The sequence below is a fragment of the Paramisgurnus dabryanus genome, chromosome 13 (assembly GCF_030506205.2).
Source record: "Paramisgurnus dabryanus chromosome 13, PD_genome_1.1, whole genome shotgun sequence".
NCBI classification, from domain to species: Eukaryota; Metazoa; Chordata; class Actinopteri; order Cypriniformes; family Cobitidae; genus Paramisgurnus; species Paramisgurnus dabryanus.
The window spans coordinates 38,500,623-38,515,692 of NC_133349.1; the positions used below are offsets into that span (position 1 = coordinate 38,500,623).

At 48.3% G+C, this 15,070-nt stretch overlaps 48 non-coding genes and 14 pseudogenes across 48 annotated transcripts; all 62 read left to right on the forward strand.

Moving 5' to 3' along the window:
- Nucleotides 1–69: 69 nt before the first annotated feature.
- Nucleotides 70–188, forward strand: LOC135741907 (5S ribosomal RNA). Its single transcript, XR_010529746.1, has one exon. It is a non-coding gene; the product is annotated as a 5S ribosomal RNA (ribosomal RNA).
- Nucleotides 189–309: 121 nt separating this feature from the next.
- Nucleotides 310–428, forward strand: LOC135741796 (5S ribosomal RNA). Its single transcript, XR_010529640.1, has one exon. It is a non-coding gene; the product is annotated as a 5S ribosomal RNA (ribosomal RNA).
- A 121-nt stretch (nucleotides 429–549) lies between these two features.
- LOC135742770 (5S ribosomal RNA) lies at nucleotides 550–668 on the forward strand. The gene has a single exon (XR_010530177.1). It is a non-coding gene; the product is annotated as a 5S ribosomal RNA (ribosomal RNA).
- Nucleotides 669–793: 125 nt separating this feature from the next.
- LOC135742870 (5S ribosomal RNA) lies at nucleotides 794–912 on the forward strand. Its single transcript, XR_010530273.1, has one exon. It is a non-coding gene; the product is annotated as a 5S ribosomal RNA (ribosomal RNA).
- Nucleotides 913–1,037: 125 nt separating this feature from the next.
- Nucleotides 1,038–1,156, forward strand: LOC135741916 (5S ribosomal RNA). Its single transcript, XR_010529754.1, has one exon. It is a non-coding gene; the product is annotated as a 5S ribosomal RNA (ribosomal RNA).
- Nucleotides 1,157–1,282: 126 nt separating this feature from the next.
- LOC135742537 (5S ribosomal RNA) lies at nucleotides 1,283–1,401 on the forward strand (annotated as a pseudogene).
- Nucleotides 1,402–1,542: 141 nt separating this feature from the next.
- On the forward strand, nucleotides 1,543–1,661 carry LOC135742869 (5S ribosomal RNA). Its single transcript, XR_010530272.1, has one exon. It is a non-coding gene; the product is annotated as a 5S ribosomal RNA (ribosomal RNA).
- A 125-nt stretch (nucleotides 1,662–1,786) lies between these two features.
- Nucleotides 1,787–1,905, forward strand: LOC135742217 (5S ribosomal RNA; annotated as a pseudogene).
- Nucleotides 1,906–2,025: 120 nt separating this feature from the next.
- Nucleotides 2,026–2,144, forward strand: LOC135741821 (5S ribosomal RNA). Its single transcript, XR_010529663.1, has one exon. It is a non-coding gene; the product is annotated as a 5S ribosomal RNA (ribosomal RNA).
- A 120-nt stretch (nucleotides 2,145–2,264) lies between these two features.
- Nucleotides 2,265–2,383, forward strand: LOC135742592 (5S ribosomal RNA; annotated as a pseudogene).
- A 141-nt stretch (nucleotides 2,384–2,524) lies between these two features.
- On the forward strand, nucleotides 2,525–2,643 carry LOC135742165 (5S ribosomal RNA; annotated as a pseudogene).
- Nucleotides 2,644–2,768: 125 nt separating this feature from the next.
- On the forward strand, nucleotides 2,769–2,887 carry LOC135742105 (5S ribosomal RNA). The gene has a single exon (XR_010529935.1). It is a non-coding gene; the product is annotated as a 5S ribosomal RNA (ribosomal RNA).
- A 120-nt stretch (nucleotides 2,888–3,007) lies between these two features.
- Nucleotides 3,008–3,126, forward strand: LOC135742461 (5S ribosomal RNA; annotated as a pseudogene).
- Nucleotides 3,127–3,247: 121 nt separating this feature from the next.
- On the forward strand, nucleotides 3,248–3,366 carry LOC135741905 (5S ribosomal RNA). Its single transcript, XR_010529744.1, has one exon. It is a non-coding gene; the product is annotated as a 5S ribosomal RNA (ribosomal RNA).
- A 121-nt stretch (nucleotides 3,367–3,487) lies between these two features.
- LOC135742484 (5S ribosomal RNA) lies at nucleotides 3,488–3,606 on the forward strand (annotated as a pseudogene).
- A 125-nt stretch (nucleotides 3,607–3,731) lies between these two features.
- LOC135742868 (5S ribosomal RNA) lies at nucleotides 3,732–3,850 on the forward strand. Its single transcript, XR_010530271.1, has one exon. It is a non-coding gene; the product is annotated as a 5S ribosomal RNA (ribosomal RNA).
- A 126-nt stretch (nucleotides 3,851–3,976) lies between these two features.
- LOC135741753 (5S ribosomal RNA) lies at nucleotides 3,977–4,095 on the forward strand. The gene has a single exon (XR_010529598.1). It is a non-coding gene; the product is annotated as a 5S ribosomal RNA (ribosomal RNA).
- A 120-nt stretch (nucleotides 4,096–4,215) lies between these two features.
- On the forward strand, nucleotides 4,216–4,334 carry LOC135742403 (5S ribosomal RNA; annotated as a pseudogene).
- Nucleotides 4,335–4,455: 121 nt separating this feature from the next.
- LOC135742759 (5S ribosomal RNA) lies at nucleotides 4,456–4,574 on the forward strand. The gene has a single exon (XR_010530166.1). It is a non-coding gene; the product is annotated as a 5S ribosomal RNA (ribosomal RNA).
- Nucleotides 4,575–4,699: 125 nt separating this feature from the next.
- On the forward strand, nucleotides 4,700–4,818 carry LOC135742077 (5S ribosomal RNA). Its single transcript, XR_010529907.1, has one exon. It is a non-coding gene; the product is annotated as a 5S ribosomal RNA (ribosomal RNA).
- Nucleotides 4,819–4,939: 121 nt separating this feature from the next.
- Nucleotides 4,940–5,058, forward strand: LOC135741904 (5S ribosomal RNA). Its single transcript, XR_010529743.1, has one exon. It is a non-coding gene; the product is annotated as a 5S ribosomal RNA (ribosomal RNA).
- Nucleotides 5,059–5,179: 121 nt separating this feature from the next.
- LOC135743016 (5S ribosomal RNA) lies at nucleotides 5,180–5,298 on the forward strand. Its single transcript, XR_010530417.1, has one exon. It is a non-coding gene; the product is annotated as a 5S ribosomal RNA (ribosomal RNA).
- Nucleotides 5,299–5,419: 121 nt separating this feature from the next.
- On the forward strand, nucleotides 5,420–5,538 carry LOC135741775 (5S ribosomal RNA). The gene has a single exon (XR_010529620.1). It is a non-coding gene; the product is annotated as a 5S ribosomal RNA (ribosomal RNA).
- Nucleotides 5,539–5,663: 125 nt separating this feature from the next.
- LOC135742045 (5S ribosomal RNA) lies at nucleotides 5,664–5,782 on the forward strand. The gene has a single exon (XR_010529876.1). It is a non-coding gene; the product is annotated as a 5S ribosomal RNA (ribosomal RNA).
- A 121-nt stretch (nucleotides 5,783–5,903) lies between these two features.
- LOC135742671 (5S ribosomal RNA) lies at nucleotides 5,904–6,022 on the forward strand. Its single transcript, XR_010530082.1, has one exon. It is a non-coding gene; the product is annotated as a 5S ribosomal RNA (ribosomal RNA).
- A 125-nt stretch (nucleotides 6,023–6,147) lies between these two features.
- LOC135742903 (5S ribosomal RNA) lies at nucleotides 6,148–6,266 on the forward strand. The gene has a single exon (XR_010530305.1). It is a non-coding gene; the product is annotated as a 5S ribosomal RNA (ribosomal RNA).
- A 121-nt stretch (nucleotides 6,267–6,387) lies between these two features.
- On the forward strand, nucleotides 6,388–6,506 carry LOC135742747 (5S ribosomal RNA). Its single transcript, XR_010530155.1, has one exon. It is a non-coding gene; the product is annotated as a 5S ribosomal RNA (ribosomal RNA).
- Nucleotides 6,507–6,631: 125 nt separating this feature from the next.
- Nucleotides 6,632–6,750, forward strand: LOC135742867 (5S ribosomal RNA). Its single transcript, XR_010530270.1, has one exon. It is a non-coding gene; the product is annotated as a 5S ribosomal RNA (ribosomal RNA).
- A 126-nt stretch (nucleotides 6,751–6,876) lies between these two features.
- LOC135742866 (5S ribosomal RNA) lies at nucleotides 6,877–6,995 on the forward strand. The gene has a single exon (XR_010530269.1). It is a non-coding gene; the product is annotated as a 5S ribosomal RNA (ribosomal RNA).
- A 126-nt stretch (nucleotides 6,996–7,121) lies between these two features.
- LOC135742535 (5S ribosomal RNA) lies at nucleotides 7,122–7,240 on the forward strand (annotated as a pseudogene).
- A 141-nt stretch (nucleotides 7,241–7,381) lies between these two features.
- LOC135742135 (5S ribosomal RNA) lies at nucleotides 7,382–7,500 on the forward strand. The gene has a single exon (XR_010529964.1). It is a non-coding gene; the product is annotated as a 5S ribosomal RNA (ribosomal RNA).
- Nucleotides 7,501–7,625: 125 nt separating this feature from the next.
- Nucleotides 7,626–7,744, forward strand: LOC135741804 (5S ribosomal RNA). Its single transcript, XR_010529647.1, has one exon. It is a non-coding gene; the product is annotated as a 5S ribosomal RNA (ribosomal RNA).
- Nucleotides 7,745–7,864: 120 nt separating this feature from the next.
- On the forward strand, nucleotides 7,865–7,983 carry LOC135742591 (5S ribosomal RNA; annotated as a pseudogene).
- Nucleotides 7,984–8,124: 141 nt separating this feature from the next.
- LOC135741956 (5S ribosomal RNA) lies at nucleotides 8,125–8,243 on the forward strand. Its single transcript, XR_010529792.1, has one exon. It is a non-coding gene; the product is annotated as a 5S ribosomal RNA (ribosomal RNA).
- Nucleotides 8,244–8,364: 121 nt separating this feature from the next.
- LOC135742051 (5S ribosomal RNA) lies at nucleotides 8,365–8,483 on the forward strand. The gene has a single exon (XR_010529882.1). It is a non-coding gene; the product is annotated as a 5S ribosomal RNA (ribosomal RNA).
- A 125-nt stretch (nucleotides 8,484–8,608) lies between these two features.
- On the forward strand, nucleotides 8,609–8,727 carry LOC135741952 (5S ribosomal RNA). The gene has a single exon (XR_010529788.1). It is a non-coding gene; the product is annotated as a 5S ribosomal RNA (ribosomal RNA).
- A 121-nt stretch (nucleotides 8,728–8,848) lies between these two features.
- Nucleotides 8,849–8,967, forward strand: LOC135742736 (5S ribosomal RNA). Its single transcript, XR_010530144.1, has one exon. It is a non-coding gene; the product is annotated as a 5S ribosomal RNA (ribosomal RNA).
- Nucleotides 8,968–9,092: 125 nt separating this feature from the next.
- LOC135742947 (5S ribosomal RNA) lies at nucleotides 9,093–9,211 on the forward strand. The gene has a single exon (XR_010530348.1). It is a non-coding gene; the product is annotated as a 5S ribosomal RNA (ribosomal RNA).
- Nucleotides 9,212–9,332: 121 nt separating this feature from the next.
- LOC135742959 (5S ribosomal RNA) lies at nucleotides 9,333–9,451 on the forward strand. The gene has a single exon (XR_010530360.1). It is a non-coding gene; the product is annotated as a 5S ribosomal RNA (ribosomal RNA).
- A 121-nt stretch (nucleotides 9,452–9,572) lies between these two features.
- Nucleotides 9,573–9,691, forward strand: LOC135743004 (5S ribosomal RNA). The gene has a single exon (XR_010530405.1). It is a non-coding gene; the product is annotated as a 5S ribosomal RNA (ribosomal RNA).
- Nucleotides 9,692–9,816: 125 nt separating this feature from the next.
- Nucleotides 9,817–9,935, forward strand: LOC135742019 (5S ribosomal RNA). The gene has a single exon (XR_010529852.1). It is a non-coding gene; the product is annotated as a 5S ribosomal RNA (ribosomal RNA).
- Nucleotides 9,936–10,060: 125 nt separating this feature from the next.
- Nucleotides 10,061–10,179, forward strand: LOC135742865 (5S ribosomal RNA). Its single transcript, XR_010530268.1, has one exon. It is a non-coding gene; the product is annotated as a 5S ribosomal RNA (ribosomal RNA).
- A 126-nt stretch (nucleotides 10,180–10,305) lies between these two features.
- Nucleotides 10,306–10,424, forward strand: LOC135742864 (5S ribosomal RNA). The gene has a single exon (XR_010530267.1). It is a non-coding gene; the product is annotated as a 5S ribosomal RNA (ribosomal RNA).
- A 126-nt stretch (nucleotides 10,425–10,550) lies between these two features.
- Nucleotides 10,551–10,669, forward strand: LOC135742862 (5S ribosomal RNA). The gene has a single exon (XR_010530265.1). It is a non-coding gene; the product is annotated as a 5S ribosomal RNA (ribosomal RNA).
- Nucleotides 10,670–10,795: 126 nt separating this feature from the next.
- LOC135742534 (5S ribosomal RNA) lies at nucleotides 10,796–10,914 on the forward strand (annotated as a pseudogene).
- A 141-nt stretch (nucleotides 10,915–11,055) lies between these two features.
- LOC135742861 (5S ribosomal RNA) lies at nucleotides 11,056–11,174 on the forward strand. Its single transcript, XR_010530264.1, has one exon. It is a non-coding gene; the product is annotated as a 5S ribosomal RNA (ribosomal RNA).
- Nucleotides 11,175–11,299: 125 nt separating this feature from the next.
- On the forward strand, nucleotides 11,300–11,418 carry LOC135742216 (5S ribosomal RNA; annotated as a pseudogene).
- Nucleotides 11,419–11,538: 120 nt separating this feature from the next.
- Nucleotides 11,539–11,657, forward strand: LOC135741812 (5S ribosomal RNA). The gene has a single exon (XR_010529655.1). It is a non-coding gene; the product is annotated as a 5S ribosomal RNA (ribosomal RNA).
- Nucleotides 11,658–11,783: 126 nt separating this feature from the next.
- On the forward strand, nucleotides 11,784–11,902 carry LOC135741752 (5S ribosomal RNA). The gene has a single exon (XR_010529597.1). It is a non-coding gene; the product is annotated as a 5S ribosomal RNA (ribosomal RNA).
- Nucleotides 11,903–12,022: 120 nt separating this feature from the next.
- On the forward strand, nucleotides 12,023–12,141 carry LOC135742402 (5S ribosomal RNA; annotated as a pseudogene).
- Nucleotides 12,142–12,262: 121 nt separating this feature from the next.
- Nucleotides 12,263–12,381, forward strand: LOC135742724 (5S ribosomal RNA). Its single transcript, XR_010530133.1, has one exon. It is a non-coding gene; the product is annotated as a 5S ribosomal RNA (ribosomal RNA).
- A 125-nt stretch (nucleotides 12,382–12,506) lies between these two features.
- Nucleotides 12,507–12,625, forward strand: LOC135742408 (5S ribosomal RNA; annotated as a pseudogene).
- Nucleotides 12,626–12,746: 121 nt separating this feature from the next.
- LOC135742050 (5S ribosomal RNA) lies at nucleotides 12,747–12,865 on the forward strand. The gene has a single exon (XR_010529881.1). It is a non-coding gene; the product is annotated as a 5S ribosomal RNA (ribosomal RNA).
- Nucleotides 12,866–12,991: 126 nt separating this feature from the next.
- LOC135741751 (5S ribosomal RNA) lies at nucleotides 12,992–13,110 on the forward strand. The gene has a single exon (XR_010529596.1). It is a non-coding gene; the product is annotated as a 5S ribosomal RNA (ribosomal RNA).
- Nucleotides 13,111–13,234: 124 nt separating this feature from the next.
- On the forward strand, nucleotides 13,235–13,353 carry LOC135742946 (5S ribosomal RNA). The gene has a single exon (XR_010530347.1). It is a non-coding gene; the product is annotated as a 5S ribosomal RNA (ribosomal RNA).
- Nucleotides 13,354–13,474: 121 nt separating this feature from the next.
- LOC135742958 (5S ribosomal RNA) lies at nucleotides 13,475–13,593 on the forward strand. The gene has a single exon (XR_010530359.1). It is a non-coding gene; the product is annotated as a 5S ribosomal RNA (ribosomal RNA).
- Nucleotides 13,594–13,714: 121 nt separating this feature from the next.
- Nucleotides 13,715–13,833, forward strand: LOC135743003 (5S ribosomal RNA). Its single transcript, XR_010530404.1, has one exon. It is a non-coding gene; the product is annotated as a 5S ribosomal RNA (ribosomal RNA).
- Nucleotides 13,834–13,958: 125 nt separating this feature from the next.
- On the forward strand, nucleotides 13,959–14,077 carry LOC135742103 (5S ribosomal RNA). The gene has a single exon (XR_010529933.1). It is a non-coding gene; the product is annotated as a 5S ribosomal RNA (ribosomal RNA).
- A 120-nt stretch (nucleotides 14,078–14,197) lies between these two features.
- On the forward strand, nucleotides 14,198–14,316 carry LOC135742945 (5S ribosomal RNA). Its single transcript, XR_010530346.1, has one exon. It is a non-coding gene; the product is annotated as a 5S ribosomal RNA (ribosomal RNA).
- Nucleotides 14,317–14,437: 121 nt separating this feature from the next.
- Nucleotides 14,438–14,556, forward strand: LOC135742076 (5S ribosomal RNA). Its single transcript, XR_010529906.1, has one exon. It is a non-coding gene; the product is annotated as a 5S ribosomal RNA (ribosomal RNA).
- Nucleotides 14,557–14,681: 125 nt separating this feature from the next.
- On the forward strand, nucleotides 14,682–14,800 carry LOC135742860 (5S ribosomal RNA). Its single transcript, XR_010530263.1, has one exon. It is a non-coding gene; the product is annotated as a 5S ribosomal RNA (ribosomal RNA).
- Nucleotides 14,801–14,926: 126 nt separating this feature from the next.
- On the forward strand, nucleotides 14,927–15,045 carry LOC135742555 (5S ribosomal RNA; annotated as a pseudogene).
- Nucleotides 15,046–15,070: the final 25 nt, after the last annotated feature.

The following is a 15,070-nucleotide window of genomic DNA, read 5'->3' on the forward strand; positions in this document are numbered from 1 at the left end:
TAAGCGTTCACTGATGTCATGGCGTTGCCACATACGTTTTGAAGTGTCTATCGAATCGAGTCGGCACTCGCTTACGGCCACACCACCCTGAGCACGCCCGCTCTCGTCTGATCTCGGAAGCCAAGCAGGGTCGGGCCTGGATAGTACTTGGACGGGAGACCGCCTGGGAATACCTGGTGCTGTAAGCATTTAATTAATTAATTATTTATGTCATTTTTTCCCATGAATGCGTTCTTTCTGTAAGCGTTCACTGATGTCATGGCGTTGCCACATAAGTCTTGAAGTGTCTATCGAATCGAATCGGCACTCGCTTACGGCCACACCACCCTGAGCACACCCGCTCTCGTCTGATCTCGGAAGCCAAGCAGGGTCGGGCCTGGTTAGTACTTGGATGGGAGACCGCCTGGGAATACCTGGTGCTGTAAGCATTTAATTAATTAATTATTTATGTCATTTTTTCCCATGAATGCAATCTTTCTGTAAGCGTTCACTGATGTCATGGCGTTGCCACATAAGTCTTGAAGTGTCTATCGAAGCGAGTCAGCACTCGCTTACGGCCACACCACCCTGAGCACGCCCGCTCTCGTCTGATCTCGGAAGCCAAGCAGGGTTGGGCCTGGTTAGTACTTGGATGGGAGACCGCCTGGGAATACCAGGTGCTGTAAGCATTTAATTAATTAATAATTTTTTTATGTCATTTTTTCCCATGAATGCGTCCTTTCTGTAAGCGTTCTCCCATGGCATGGCGTTGCCACATTAGTTTTGAAGTGTCTCTCGAATCGAGTCCGCACTCGCTTACGGCCACACCACCCTGAGCACGCCCGCTCTCGTCTGATCTCGGAAGCCAAGCAGGGTCGGGCCTGGTTAGTACTTGGATGGGAGACCGCCTGGGAATACCAGGTGCTGTAAGCATTTAATTAATAATTTTTTTTTTTATGTCATATTTTCCCATGAATGCGTCCTTTCTGTAAGCGTTCTCCCATGGCATGGCGTTGCCACATTAGTTTTGAAGTGTCTCTCGAATCGAGTCTGCACTCGTTTACGGCCACACCACCCTGAGCACGCCCGCTCTCGTCTGATCTCGGAAGCCAAGCAGGGTCGGACCTGGTTAGTACTTGGATGGGAGACCGCCTGGGAATACCAGGTGCTGTAAGCATTTAATTAATTAATAATTTTTTTTATGTCATTTTTTCCCATGAATGCGTCCTTTCTGTAACCATTTACCGATGTCATTGCGTTGCCACATTAGCCTTGAAGTGTCTCTCGAATCGAGTCAGCACTCGCTTACGGCCACACCACCCTGAGCACGCCCGCTCTCGTCTGATCTCGGAAGCCAAGCAGGGTCGGGACTGGTTAGTACTTGGATGGGAGATCGCCTGGGAATACCAGATTCTGTAAGCATTTAATTAATTAAATATTTATTTAATTAAATATTTATTTATGTCATTTTTTCCCATGAATGCGTCCTTTCTGTAAGCGTTCTCCCATGGCATGGCGTTGCCACATTAGTTTTGAAGTGTCTCTCGAATCGAGTCAGCACTCGCTTACGGCCACACCACCCTGAGCACGCCCGCTCTCGTCTGATCTCGGAAGCCAAGCAGGGTCGGGCCTGGTTAGTACTTGGATGGGAGACCGCCTGGGAATACCAGGTGCTGTAAGCATTTAATTAATTAATTATTTTTTAATGTCATTTTTTCCCATGAATGCGTCCTTTCTGTAACCATTTACCAATGTCATTGCGTTGCCACATTAGCCTTGAAGTGTCTCTCGAATAGAGTCGGCACTCGCTTACTGCCACACCACCCTGAGCACGCCCGCTCTCGTCTGATCTCGGAAGCCAAGCAGGGTCGGGCCTGGTTAGTACTTGGATGGGAGACCGCCTGGGAATACCTGGTGCTGTAAGAATTTAATTAATTAATTATTTATGTCATTTTTCCCATGAATGCGTCCTTTCTGTAAGCGTTCTCCCATGGCATGGCGTTGCCACATTAGTTTTGAAGTGTCTCTCGAATCGAGTCAGCACTCGCTTACGGCCACGCCACCCTGAGCACGCCCGCTCTCGTCTGATCTCGGAAGCCAAGCAGGGTCGGGCCTGGTTAGTACTTGGATGGGAGACCGCCTGGGAATACCTGGTGCTGTAAGCATTTAATTAATTAATTATTTATGTCATTTTTCCCATGAATGCGTTCTTTCTGTAAGCGTTCACTGATGTCATGGCGTTGCCACATAAGTTTTGAAGTGTCTCTCGAATCGAGTCGGCACTCGCTTACTGCCACACCACCCTGAGCACGCCCGCTCTCGTCTGATCTCGGAAGCCAAGCAGGGTCGGGACTGGTTAGTACTTGGATGGGAGATCGCCTGGGAATACCAGGTTCTGTAAGCATTTAATTAATTAAATATTTATTTAATTAAATATTTATTTATGTCATTTTTTCCCATGAATGCGTCCTTTCTGTAAGCGTTCTCCCATGGCATGGCGTTGCCACATTAGTTTTGAAGTGTCTCTCGAATCGAGTCAGCACTCGCTTACGGCCACACCACCCTGAGCACGCCAGCTCTCGTCTGATCTCGGAAGCCAAGCAGGGTCGGGCCTGGTTAGTACTTGAATGGGAGACCGCCTGGGAATACCAGGTGCTGTAAGCATTTAATTAATTAATTATTTTTTAATGTCATTTTTTCCCATGAATGCGTCCTTTCTGTAACCATTTACCGATGTCATTGCGTTGCCACATTAGCCTTGAAGTGTCTCTCGAATCGAGTCAGCACTCGTTTACGGCCACACCACCCTGAGCACGCCCGCTCTCGTCTGATCTCGGAAGCCAAGCAGGGTCGGGCCTGGTTAGTACTTGGATGGGAGACCGCCTGGGAATACCTGGTGCTGTAAGAATTTAATTAATTAATTATTTATGTCATTTTTCCCATGAATGCGTCCTTTCTGTAAGCGTTCTCCCATGGCATGGCGTTGCCACATTAGTTTTGAAGTGTCTCTCGAATCAAGTCCGCACTCGCTTACGGCCACACCACCCTGAGCACGCCCGCTCTCGTCTGATCTCCGAAGCCAAGCAGGGTCGGGCCTGGTTAGTACTTGGATGAGAGACCGCCTGGGAATACCTGGTGCTGTAAGCATTTAATTAATTAATTATTTATGTCATTTTTTCCCATGAATGCGTTCTTTCTGTAAGCGTTCACTGATGTCATGGCGTTGCCACATACGTTTTGAAGTGTCTATCGAATCGAGTCGGCACTCGCTTACGGCCACACCACCCTGAGCACGCCCGCTCTCGTCTGATCTCGGAAGCCAAGCAGGGTCGGGCCTGGATAGTACTTGGACGGGAGACCGCCTGGGAATACCTGGTGCTGTAAGCATTTAATTAATTAATTATTTATGTCATTTTTTCCCATGAATGCGTTCTTTCTGTAAGCGTTCACTGATGTCATGGCGTTGCCACATACGTTTTGAAGTGTCTATCGAATCGAGTCGGCACTCGCTTACGGCCACACCACCCTGAGCACGCCCGCTCTCGTCTGATCTCGGAAGCCAAGCAGGGTCGGGCCTGGATAGTACTTGGACGGGAGACCGCCTGGGAATACTAGGTGGTGTAAGCATTTAATTAATTAAAAATTTATTTATGTCATTTTTTCCCATGAATGCGATCTTTCTGTAAGCGTTCACTGATGTCATGGCGTTGCCACATAAGTCTTGAAGTGTCTATCGAAGCGAGTCAGCACTCGCTTACGGCCACACCACCCTGAGCACGCCCGCTCTCGTCTGATCTCGGAAGCCAAGCAGGGTCGGGCCTGGTTAGTACTTGGATGGGAGACCGCCTGGGAATACCAGGTGCTGTAAGCATTTAATTAATTAATTATTTTTTTTATGTCATTTTTCCCCATGAATGCGTCCTTTCTGTAACCATTTACCGATGTCATTGCGTTGCCACATTAGCCTTGAAGTGTCTCTCGAATCGAGTCAGCACTCGTTTACGGCCACACCACCCTGAGCACGCCCGCTCTCGTCTGATCTCGGAAGCCAAGCAGGGTCGGGCCTGGTTAGTACTTGGATGGGAGACCGCCTGGGAATACCTGGTGCTGTAAGCATTTAATTAATTAATTATTTATGTCATTTTTCCCATGAATGCGTCCTTTCTGTAAGCGTTCTCCCATGGCATGGCGTTGCCACATTAGTTTTGAAGTGTCTCTCGAATCGAGTCAGCACTCGCTTACGGCCACACCACCCTGAGCAAGCCCGCTCTCGTCTGATCTCGGAAGCCAAGCAGGGTCGGGCCTGGTTAGTACTTGGATGGGAGACCGCCTGGGAATACCAGGTTCTGTAAGCATTTAATTAATTAATTATTTATGTCATTTTTTCCCATGAATGCGATCTTTCTGTAAGCGTTCACTGATGTCATGGCGTTGCCACATAAGTCTTGAAGTGTCAATCGAAGCGAGTCAGCACTCGCTTACGGCCACACCACCCTGAGCACGCCCGCTCTCGTCTGATCTCGGAAGCCAAGCAGGGTTGGGCCTGGTTAGTACTTGGATGGGAGACCGCCTGGGAATACCAGGTGCTGTAAGCATTTAATTAATTAATAATTTTTTTATGTCATTTTTCCCCATGAATGCGTCCTTTCTGTAAGCGTTCTCCCATGGCATGGCGTTGCCACATTAGTTTTGAAGTGTCTCTCGAATCAAGTCCGCACTCGCTTACGGCCACACCACCCTGAGCACGCCCGCTCTCGTCTGATCTCGGAAGCCAAGCAGGGTCGGGCCTGGTTAGTACTTGGATGAGAGACCGCCTGGGAATACCTGGTGCTGTAAGCATTTAATTAATTAATTATTTATGTCATTTTTTCCCATGAATGCGTTCTTTCTTTAAGCGTTCACTGATGTCATGGCGTTGCCACATACGTTTTGAAGTGTCTATCGAATCGAGTCGGCACTCGCTTACGGCCACACCACCCTGAGCACGCCCGCTCTCGTCTGATCTCGGAAGCCAAGCAGGGTCGGGCCTGGATAGTACTTGGACGGGAGACCGCCTGGGAATACCTGGTGCTGTAAGCATTTAATTAATTAATTATTTATGTCATTTTTTCCCATGAATGCGTTCTTTCTGTAAGCGTTCACTGATGTCATGGCGTTGCCACATAAGTCTTGAAGTGTCTATCGAATCGAGTCGGCACTCGCTTACGGCCACACCACCCTGAGCACACCCGCTCTCGTCTGATCTCGGAAGCCAAGCAGGGTCGGGCCTGGTTAGTACTTGGATGGGAGACCGCCTGGGAATACCTGGTGCTGTAAGCATTTAATTAATTAATTATTTATGTCATTTTTTCCCATGAATGCGATCTTTCTGTAAGCGTTCACTGATGTCATGGCGTTGCCACATAAGTCTTGAAGTGTCTATCGAAGCGAGTCAGCACTCGCTTACGGCCGCACCACCCTGAGCACGCCCGCTCTCGTCTGATCTCGGAAGCCAAGCAGGGTTGGGCCTGGTTAGTACTTGGATGGGAGACCGCCTGGGAATACCAGGTGCTGTAAGCATTTAATTAATTAATAATTTTTTTATGTCATTTTTTCCCATGAATGCGTCCTTTCTGTAAGCGTTCTCCCATGGCATGGCGTTGCCACATTAGTTTTGAAGTGTCTCTCGAATCAAGTCCGCACTCGCTTACGGCCACACCACCCTGAGCACGCCCGCTCTCGTCTGATCTCGGAAGCCAAGCAGGGTCGGGCCTGGTTAGTACTTGGATGGGAGACCGCCTGGGAATACCAGGTTCTGTAAGCATTTAATTAATTAATTATTTATGTCATTTTTTCCCATGAATGCGATCTTTCTGTAAGCGTTCACTGATGTCATGGCGTTGCCACATAAGTCTTGAAGTGTCAATCGAAGCGAGTCAGCACTCGCTTACGGCCACACCACCCTGAGCACGCCCGCTCTCATCTGATCTCGGAAGCCAAGCAGGGTTGGGCCTGGTTAGTACTTGGATGGGAGACCGCCTGGGAATACCAGGTGCTGTAAGCATTTAATTAATTAATAATTTTTTTATGTCATTTTTCCCCATGAATGCGTCCTTTCTGTAAGCGTTCACTGATGTCATGGCGTTGCCACATAAGTCTTGAAGTGTCTATCGAATCGAGTCGGCACTCGCTTACGGCCACACCACCCTGAGCACACCCGCTCTCGTCTGATCTCGGAAGCCAAGCAGGGTCGGGCCTGGTTAGTACTTGGATGGGAGACCGCCTGGGAATACCTGGTGCTGTAAGCATTTAATTAATTAATTATTTATGTCATTTTTTCCGATGAATGCGATCTTTCTGTAAGCGTTCACTGATGTCATGGCGTTGCCACATAAGTCTTGAAGTGTCTATCGAAGCGAGTCAGCACTCGCTTACGGCCACACCACCCTGAGCACGCCCGCTCTCGTCTGATCTCGGAAGCCAAGCAGGGTTGGGCCTGGTTAGTACTTGGATGGGAGACCGCCTGGGAATACCAGGTGCTGTAAGCACTTAATTAATTAATAATTTTTTTATGTCATTTTTTCCCATGAATGCGTCCTTTCTGTAAGCGTTCTCCCATGGCATGGCGTTGCCACATTAGTTTTGAAGTGTCTCTCGAATCAAGTCCGCACTCGCTTACGGCCACACCACCCTGAGCACGCCCGCTCTCGTCTGATCTCGGAAGCCAAGCAGGGTCGGGCCTGGTTAGTACTTGGATGGGAGACCGCCTGGGAATACCAGGTGCTGTAAGCATTTAATTAATAAAAAAATTTTTTTATGTCATATTTTCCCATGAATGCGTCCTTTCTGTAAGCGTTCTCCCATGGCATGGCGTTGCCACATTAGTTTTGAAGTGTCTCTCGAATCGAGTCTGCACTCGCTTACGGCCACACCACCCTGAGCACGCCCGCTCTCGTCTGATCTCGGAAGCCAAGCAGGGTCGGGCCTGGTTAGTACTTGGATGGGAGACCGCCTGGGAATACCAGGTGCTGTAAGCATTTAATTAATTAATATTTTTTTTTATGTCATTTTTTCCCATGAATGCGTCCTTTCTGTAACCATTTACCGATGTCATTGCGTTGCCACATTAGCCTTGAAGTGTCTCTCGAATCGAGTCAGCACTCGCTTACGGCCACACCACCCTGAGCACGCCCGCTCTCGTCTGATCTCGGAAGCCAAGCAGGGTCGGGACTGGTTAGTACTTGGATGGGAGATCGCCTGGGAATACCAGATTCTGTAAGCATTTAATTAATTAAATATTTATTTAATTAAATATTTATTTATGTCATTTTTTCCCATGAATGCGTCCTTTCTGTAAGCGTTCTCCCATGGCATGGCGTTGCCACATTAGTTTTGAAGTGTCTCTCGAATCGAGTCAGCACTCGCTTACGGCCACACCACCCTGAGCACGCCCGCTCTCGTCTGATCTCGGAAGCCAAGCAGGGTCGTGCCTGGTTAGTACTTGGATGGGAGACCGCCTGGGAATACCAGGTGCTGTAAGCATTTAATTAATTAATTATTTTTTAATGTCATTTTTTCCCATGAATGCGTCCTTTCTGTAACCATTTACCAATGTCATTGCGTTGCCACATTAGCCTTGAAGTGTCTCTCGAATCGAGTCGGCACTCGCTTACTGCCACACCACCCTGAGCACGCCCGCTCTCATCTGATCTCGGAAGCCAAGCAGGGTCGGGCCTGGTTAGTACTTGGATGGGAGACCGCCTGGGAATACCTGGTGCTGTAAGCATTTAATTAATTAATTATTTATGTCATTTTTCCCATGAATGCGTTCTTTCTGTAAGCGTTCACTGATGTCATGGCGTTGCCACATAAGTTTTGAAGTGTCTCTCGAATCGAGTCGGCACTCGCTTACTGCCACACCACCCTGAGCACGCCCGCTCTCGTCTGATCTCGGAAGCCAAGCAGGGTCGGGACTGGTTAGTACTTGGATGGGAGATCGCCTGGGAATACCAGGTTCTGTAAGCATTTAATTAATTAAATATTTATTTAATTAAATATTTATTTATGTCATTTTTTCCCATGAATGCGTCCTTTCTGTAAGCGTTCTCCCATGGCATGGCGTTGCCACATTAGTTTTGAAGTGTCTCTCGAATCGAGTCAGCACTCGCTTACGGCCACACCACCCTGAGCACGCCAGCTCTCGTCTGATCTCGGAAGCCAAGCAGGGTCGGGCCTGGTTAGTACTTGGATGGGAGACCACCTGGGAATACCTGGTGCTGTAAGCATTTAATTAATTAATTATTTATGTCATTTTTTCCCATGAATGCGTTCTTTCTGTAAGCGTTCACTGATGTCATGGCGTTGCCACATAAGTCTTGAAGTGTCTATCGAATCGAGTCGGCACTCGCTTACGGCCACACCACCCTGAGCACGCACGCTCTCGTCTGATCTCGGAAGCCAAGCAGGGTCGGGCCTGGATAGTACTTGGATGGGAGACCGCCTGGGAATACCAGGTGCTGTAAGCATTTAATTAATTAATTATTTTTTTTATGTCATTTTTTCCATGAATGCGTCCTTTCTGTAACCATTTACCGATGTCATTGCGTTGCCACATTAGCCTTGAAGTGTCTCTCGAATCGAATCAGCACTCGTTTACGGCCACACCACCCTGAGCACGCCCGCTCTCGTCTGATCTCGGAAGCCAAGCAGGGTCGGGCCTGGTTAGTACTTGGATGGGAGACCGACTGGGAATACCTGGTGCTGTAAGCATTTAATTAATTAATTATTTATGTCATTTTTTCCCATGAATGCGATCTTTCTGTAAGCGTTCACTGATGTCATGGCGTTGCCACATAAGTCTTGAAGTGTCTATCGAAGCGAGTCAGCACTTGCTTACGGCCACACCACCCTGAGCACGCCCGCTCTCGTCTGATCTCGGAAGCCAAGCAGGGTTGGGCCTGGTTAGTACTTGGATGGGAGACCGCCTGGGAATACCAGGTGCTGTAAGCATTTAATTAATTAATAATTTTTTTATGTCATTTTTTCCCATGAATGCGTCCTTTCTGTAAGCGTTCTCCCATGGCATGGCGTTGCCACATAAGTCTTGAAGTGTCTATCGAAGCGAGTCAGCACTCGCTTACGGCCACACCACCCTGAGCACGCCCGCTCTCGTCTGATCTCGGAAGCCAAGCAGGGTCGGGCCTGGTTAGTACTTGGATGGGAGACCGCCTGGGAATACCTGGTGCTGTAAGCATTTAATTAATTAATTATTTATGTCATTTTTTCCCATGAATGCGTTCTTTCTGTAAGCGTTCACTGATGTCATGGCGTTGCCACATAAGTTTTGAAGTTTCTATCGAATCGAGTCGGCACTCGCTTACGGCCACACCACCCTGAGCACGCCCGCTCTCGTCTGATCTCGGAAGCCAAGCAGGGTCGGGCCTGGATAGTACTTGGATGGGAGACCACCTGGGAATACCTGGTGCTGTAAGCATTTAATTAATTAATTATTTATGTCATTTTTTCCCATGAATGCGTTCTTTCTGTAAGCGTTCACTGATGTCATGGCGTTGCCACATAAGTCTTGAAGTGTCTATCGAATCGAGTCGGCACTCGCTTACGGCCACACCACCCTGAGCACGCCCGCTCTCGTCTGATCTCGGAAGCCAAGCAGGGTCGGGCCTGGTTAGTACTTGGATGGGAGACCGCCTGGGAGTACCAGGTGCTGTAAGCATTTAATTAATTAAAAATTTATTTATGTCATTTTTTCCCATGAATGCGATCTTTCTGTAAGCGTTCACTGATGTCATGGCGTTGCCACATAAGTCTTGAAGTGTCTATCGAAGCGAGTCAGCACTCGCTTACGGCCACACCACCCTGAGCACGCCCGCTCTCGTCTGATCTCGGAAGCCAAGCAGCGTCGGGCCTGGTTAGTACTTGGATGGGAGACCGCCTGGGAATACCAGGTGCTGTAAGCATTTAATTAATTAATAATTTTTTTATGTCATTTTTTCCCATGAATGCGTCCTTTCTGTAAGCGTTCTCCCATGGCATGGCGTTGCCACATTAGTTTTGAAGTGTCTCTCGAATCAAGTCCGCACTCGCTTACGGCCACACCACCCTGAGCACGCCCGCTCTCGTCTGATCTCGGAAGCCAAGCAGGGTCGGGCCTGGTTAGTACTTGGATGGGAGACCGCCTGGGAATACCAGGTGCTGTAAGCATTTAATTAATAAAATTTTTTTTTTATGTCATATTTTCCCATGAATGCGTCCTTTCTGTAAGCGTTCTCCCATGGCATGGCGTTGCCACATTAGTTTTGAAGTGTCTCTCGAATCGAGTCTGCACTCGCTTACGGCCACACCACCCTGAGCACGCCCGCTCTCGTCTGATCTCGGAAGCCAAGCAGGGTCGGGCCTGGTTAGTACTTGGATGGGAGACCGCCTGGGAATACCAGGTGCTGTAAGCATTTAATTAATAAAAATTTTTTTTTATGTCATATTTTCCCATGAATGCGTCCTTTCTGTAAGCGTTCTCCCATGGCATGGCGTTGCCACATTAGTTTTGAAGTGTCTCTCGAATCGAGTCTGCACTCGCTTACGGCCACACCACCCTGAGCACGCCCGCTCTCGTCTGATCTCGGAAGCCAAGCAGGGTCGGGCCTGGTTAGTACTTGGATGGGAGACCGCCTGGGAATACCAGGTGCTGTAAGCATTTAATTAATTAATAATTTTTTTTATGTCATTTTTTCCCATGAATGCGTCCTTTCTGTAATCATTTACCGATGTCATTGCGTTGCCACATTAGCCTTGAAGTGTCTCTCGAATCGAGTCAGCACTCGCTTACGGCCACACCACCCTGAGCACGCCCGCTCTCGTCTGATCTCGGAAGCCAAGCAGGGTCGGGACTGGTTAGTACTTGGATGGGAGATCGCCTGGGAATACCAGATTCTGTAAGCATTTAATTAATTAAATATTTATTTAATTAAATATTTATTTATGTCATTTTTTCCCATGAATGCGTCCTTTCTGTAAGCGTTCTCCCATGGCATGGCGTTGCCACATTAGTTTTGAAGTGTCTCTCGAATCGAGTCAGCACTCGCTTACGGCCACACCACCCTGAGCACGCCCGCTCTCGTCTGATCTCGGAAGCCAAGCAGGGTCGGGCCTGGTTAGTACTTGGATGGGAGACCGCCTGGGAATACCAGGTGCTGTAAGCATTTAATTAATTAATTATTTTTTAATGTCATTTTTTCCCATGAATGCGTCCTTTCTGTAACCATTTACCAATGTCATTGCGTTGCCACATTAGCCTTGAAGTGTCTCTCGAATCGAGTCGGCACTCGCTTACTGCCACACCACCCTGAGCACGCCCGCTCTCGTCTGATCTCGGAAGCCAAGCAGGGTCGGGCCTGGTTAGTACTTGGATGGGAGACCGCCTGGGAATACCTGGTGCTGTAAGAATTTAATTAATTAATTATTTATGTCATTTTTCCCATGAATGCGTCCTTTCTGTAAGCGTTCTCCTATGGCATGGCGTTGCCACATTAGTTTTGAAGTGTCTCTCGAATCGAGTCAGCACTCGCTTACGGCCACGCCACCCTGAGCACGCCCGCTCTCGTCTGATCTCGGAAGCCAAGCAGGGTCGGGCCTGGTTAGTACTTGGATGGGAGACCGCCTGGGAATACCAGGTGCTGTAAGCATTTAATTAATTAATTATTTTTTTTATGTCATTTTTTCCCATGAATGCGTCTTTTCTGTAACCATTTACCGATGTCATTGCGTTGCCACATTAGCCTTGAAGTGTCTCTCGAATCGAGTCAGCACTCGTTTACGGCCACACCACCCTGAGCACGCCCGCTCTCGTCTGATCTCGGAAGCCAAGCAGGGTCGGGCCTGGTTAGTACTTGGATGGGAGACCGCCTGGGAATACCTGGTGCTGTAAGCATTTAATTAATTAATTATTTATGTCATTTTTCCCATGAATGCGTCCTTTCTGTAAGCGTTCTCCCATGGCATGGCGTTGCCACATTAGTTTTGAAGTGTCTCTCGAATCGAGTCAGCACTCGCTTACGGCCACACCACCCTGAGCAAGCCCGCTCTCGTCTGATCTCGGAAGCCAAGCAGGGTCGGGCCTGGTTAGTACTTGGATGGGAGACCGCCTGGGAATACCAGGTTCTGTAAGCATTTAATTAATTAATTATTTATGTCATTTTTTCCCATGAATGCGATCTTTCTGTAAGCGTTCACTGATGTCATGGCGTTGCCACATAAGTCTTGAAGTGTCAATCGAAGCGAGTCAGCACTCGCTTACGGCCACACCACCCTGAGCACGCCCGCTCTCGTCTGATCTCGGAAGCCAAGCAGGGTTGGGCCTGGTTAGTACTTGGATGGGAGACCGCCTGGGAATACCAGGTGCTGTAAGCATTTAATTAATTAATAATTTTTTTATGTCATTTTTTCCCATGAATGCGTCCTTTCTGTAAGCGTTCTCCCATGGCATGGCGTTGCCACATTAGTTTTGAAGTGTCTCTCGAATCAAGTCCGCACTCGCTTACGGCCACACCACCCTGAGCACGCCCGCTTTCGTCTGATCTCGGAAGCCAAGCAGGGTCGGGCCTGGTTAGTACTTGGATGGGAGACCGCCTGGGAATACCTGGTGCTCTAAGCATTTAATTAATTAATTATTTATGTCATTTTTTCCCATGAATGCGTTCTTTCTGTAAGCGTTCACTGATGTCATGGCGTTGCCACATAAGTCTTGAAGTGTCTATCGAATCGAGTCGGCACTCGCTTACGGCCACACCACCCTGAGCACGCACGCTCTCGTCTGATCTCGGAAGCCAAGCAGGGTCGGGCCTGGATAGTACTTGGATGGGAGACCGCCTGGGAATACCAGGTGCTGTAAGCATTTAATTAATTAATTATTTTTTTTATGTCATTTTTTCCCATGAATGCGTCCTTTCTGTAACCATTTACCGATGTCATTGCGTTGCCACATTAGCCTTGAAGTGTCTCTCGAATCGAGTCAGCACTCGTTTACGGCCACACCACCCTGAGCACGCCCGCTCTCGTCTGATCTCGGAAGCCAAGCAGGGTCGGGCCTGGTTAGTACTTGGATGGGAGACCGCCTGGGAATACCTGGTGCTGTAAGCATTTAATTAATTAATAATTTTTTATGTCATTTTTTCCCATGAATGCGTCCTTTCTGTAAGCGTTCTCCCATGGCATGGCGTTGCCACATAAGTCTTGAAGTGTCTATCGAAGCGAGTCAGCACTCGCTTACGGCCACACCACCCTGAGCACGCCCGCTCTCGTCTGATCTCGGAAGCCAAGCAGGGTCGGGCCTGGTTAGTACTTGGATGGGAGACCGCCTGGGAATACCTGGTGCTGTAAGCATTTAATTAATTAATTATTTATGTCATTTTTTCCCATGAATGCGTTCTTTCTGTAAGCGTTCACTGATGTCATGGCGTTGCCACATAAGTTTTGAAGTGTCTATCGAATCGAGTCGGCACTCGCTTACGGCCACACCACCCTGAGCACGCCCGCTCTCGTCTGATCTCGGAAGCCAAGCAGGGTCGGGCCTGGATAGTACTTGGATGGGAGACCACCTGGGAATACCTGGTGCTGTAAGCATTTAATTAATTAATTATTTATGTCATTTTTTCCCATGAATGCGTTCTTTCTGTAAGCGTTCACTGATGTCATGGCGTTGCCACATAAGTCTTGAAGTGTCTATCGAATCGAGTCGGCACTCGCTTACGGCCACACCACCCTGAGCACGCCCGCTCTCGTCTGATCTCGGAAGCCAAGCAGGGTCGGGCCTGGTTAGTACTTGGATGGGAGACCGCCTGGGAGTACCAGGTGCTGTAAGCATTTAATTAATTAAAAATTTATTTATGTCATTTTTTCCCATGAATGCGATCTTTCTGTAAGCGTTCACTGATGTCATGGCGTTGCCACATAAGTCTTGAAGTGTCTCTCGAATCGAGTCAGCACTCGTTTACGGCCACACCACCCTGAGCACGCCCGCTCTCGTCTGATCTCGGAAGCCAAGCAGGGTCGGGCCTGGTTAGTACTTGGATGGGAGACCGCCTGGGAATACCTGGTGCTGTAAGAATTTAATTAATTAATTATTTATGTCATTTTTCCCATGAATGCGTCCTTTCTGTAAGCGTTCTCCCATGGCATGGCGTTGCCACATTAGTTTTGAAGTGTCTCTCGAATCAAGTCCGCACTCGCTTACGGCCACACCACCCTGAGCACGCCCGCTCTCGTCTGATCTCGGAAGCCAAGCAGGGTCGGGCCTGGTTAGTACTTGGATGGGAGACCGCCTGGGAATACCTGGTGCTGTAAGCATTTAATTAATTAATTATTTATGTCATTTTTTCCCATGAATGCGTTCTTTCTGTAAGCGTTCACTGATGTCATGGCGTTGCCACATAAGTCTTGAAGTGTCTATCGAATCGAGTCGGCACTCGCTTACGGCCACACCACCATGAGCACGCCCGCTCTCGTCTGATCTCGGAAGCCAAGCAGGGTCGGGCCTGGTTAGTACTTGGATGGGAGACCGCCTGGGAGTACCAGGTGCTGTAAGCATTTAATTAATTAAAAATTTATTTATGTCATTTTTTCCCATGAATGCGATCTTTCTGTAAGCGTTCACTGATGTCATGGCGTTGCCACATAAGTCTTGAAGTGTCTATCGAAGCGAGTCAGCACTCGCTTACGGCCACACCACCCTGAGCACGCCCGCTCTCGTCTGATCTCGGAAGCCAAGCAGGGTCGGGCCTGGTTAGTACTTGGATGGGAGACCGCCTGGGAATACCAGGTGCTGTAAGCATTTAATTAATTAATTATTTTTTTTATGTCATTTTTTCCCATGAATGCGTCCTTTCTGTAACCATTTACCGATGTCATTGCGTTGCCACATTAGCCTTGAAGTGTCTCTCGAATCGAGTCAGCACTCGTTTACGGCCACACCACCCTGAGCACGCCAGCTCTCGTCTGATCTCGGAAGCCAAGCAGGTTCGGGCCTGGTTAGTACTTGGATGGGAGACCGCCTGGGAATACCTGGTGCTGTAAGAATTTAATTAATTAATTAATTATTTAT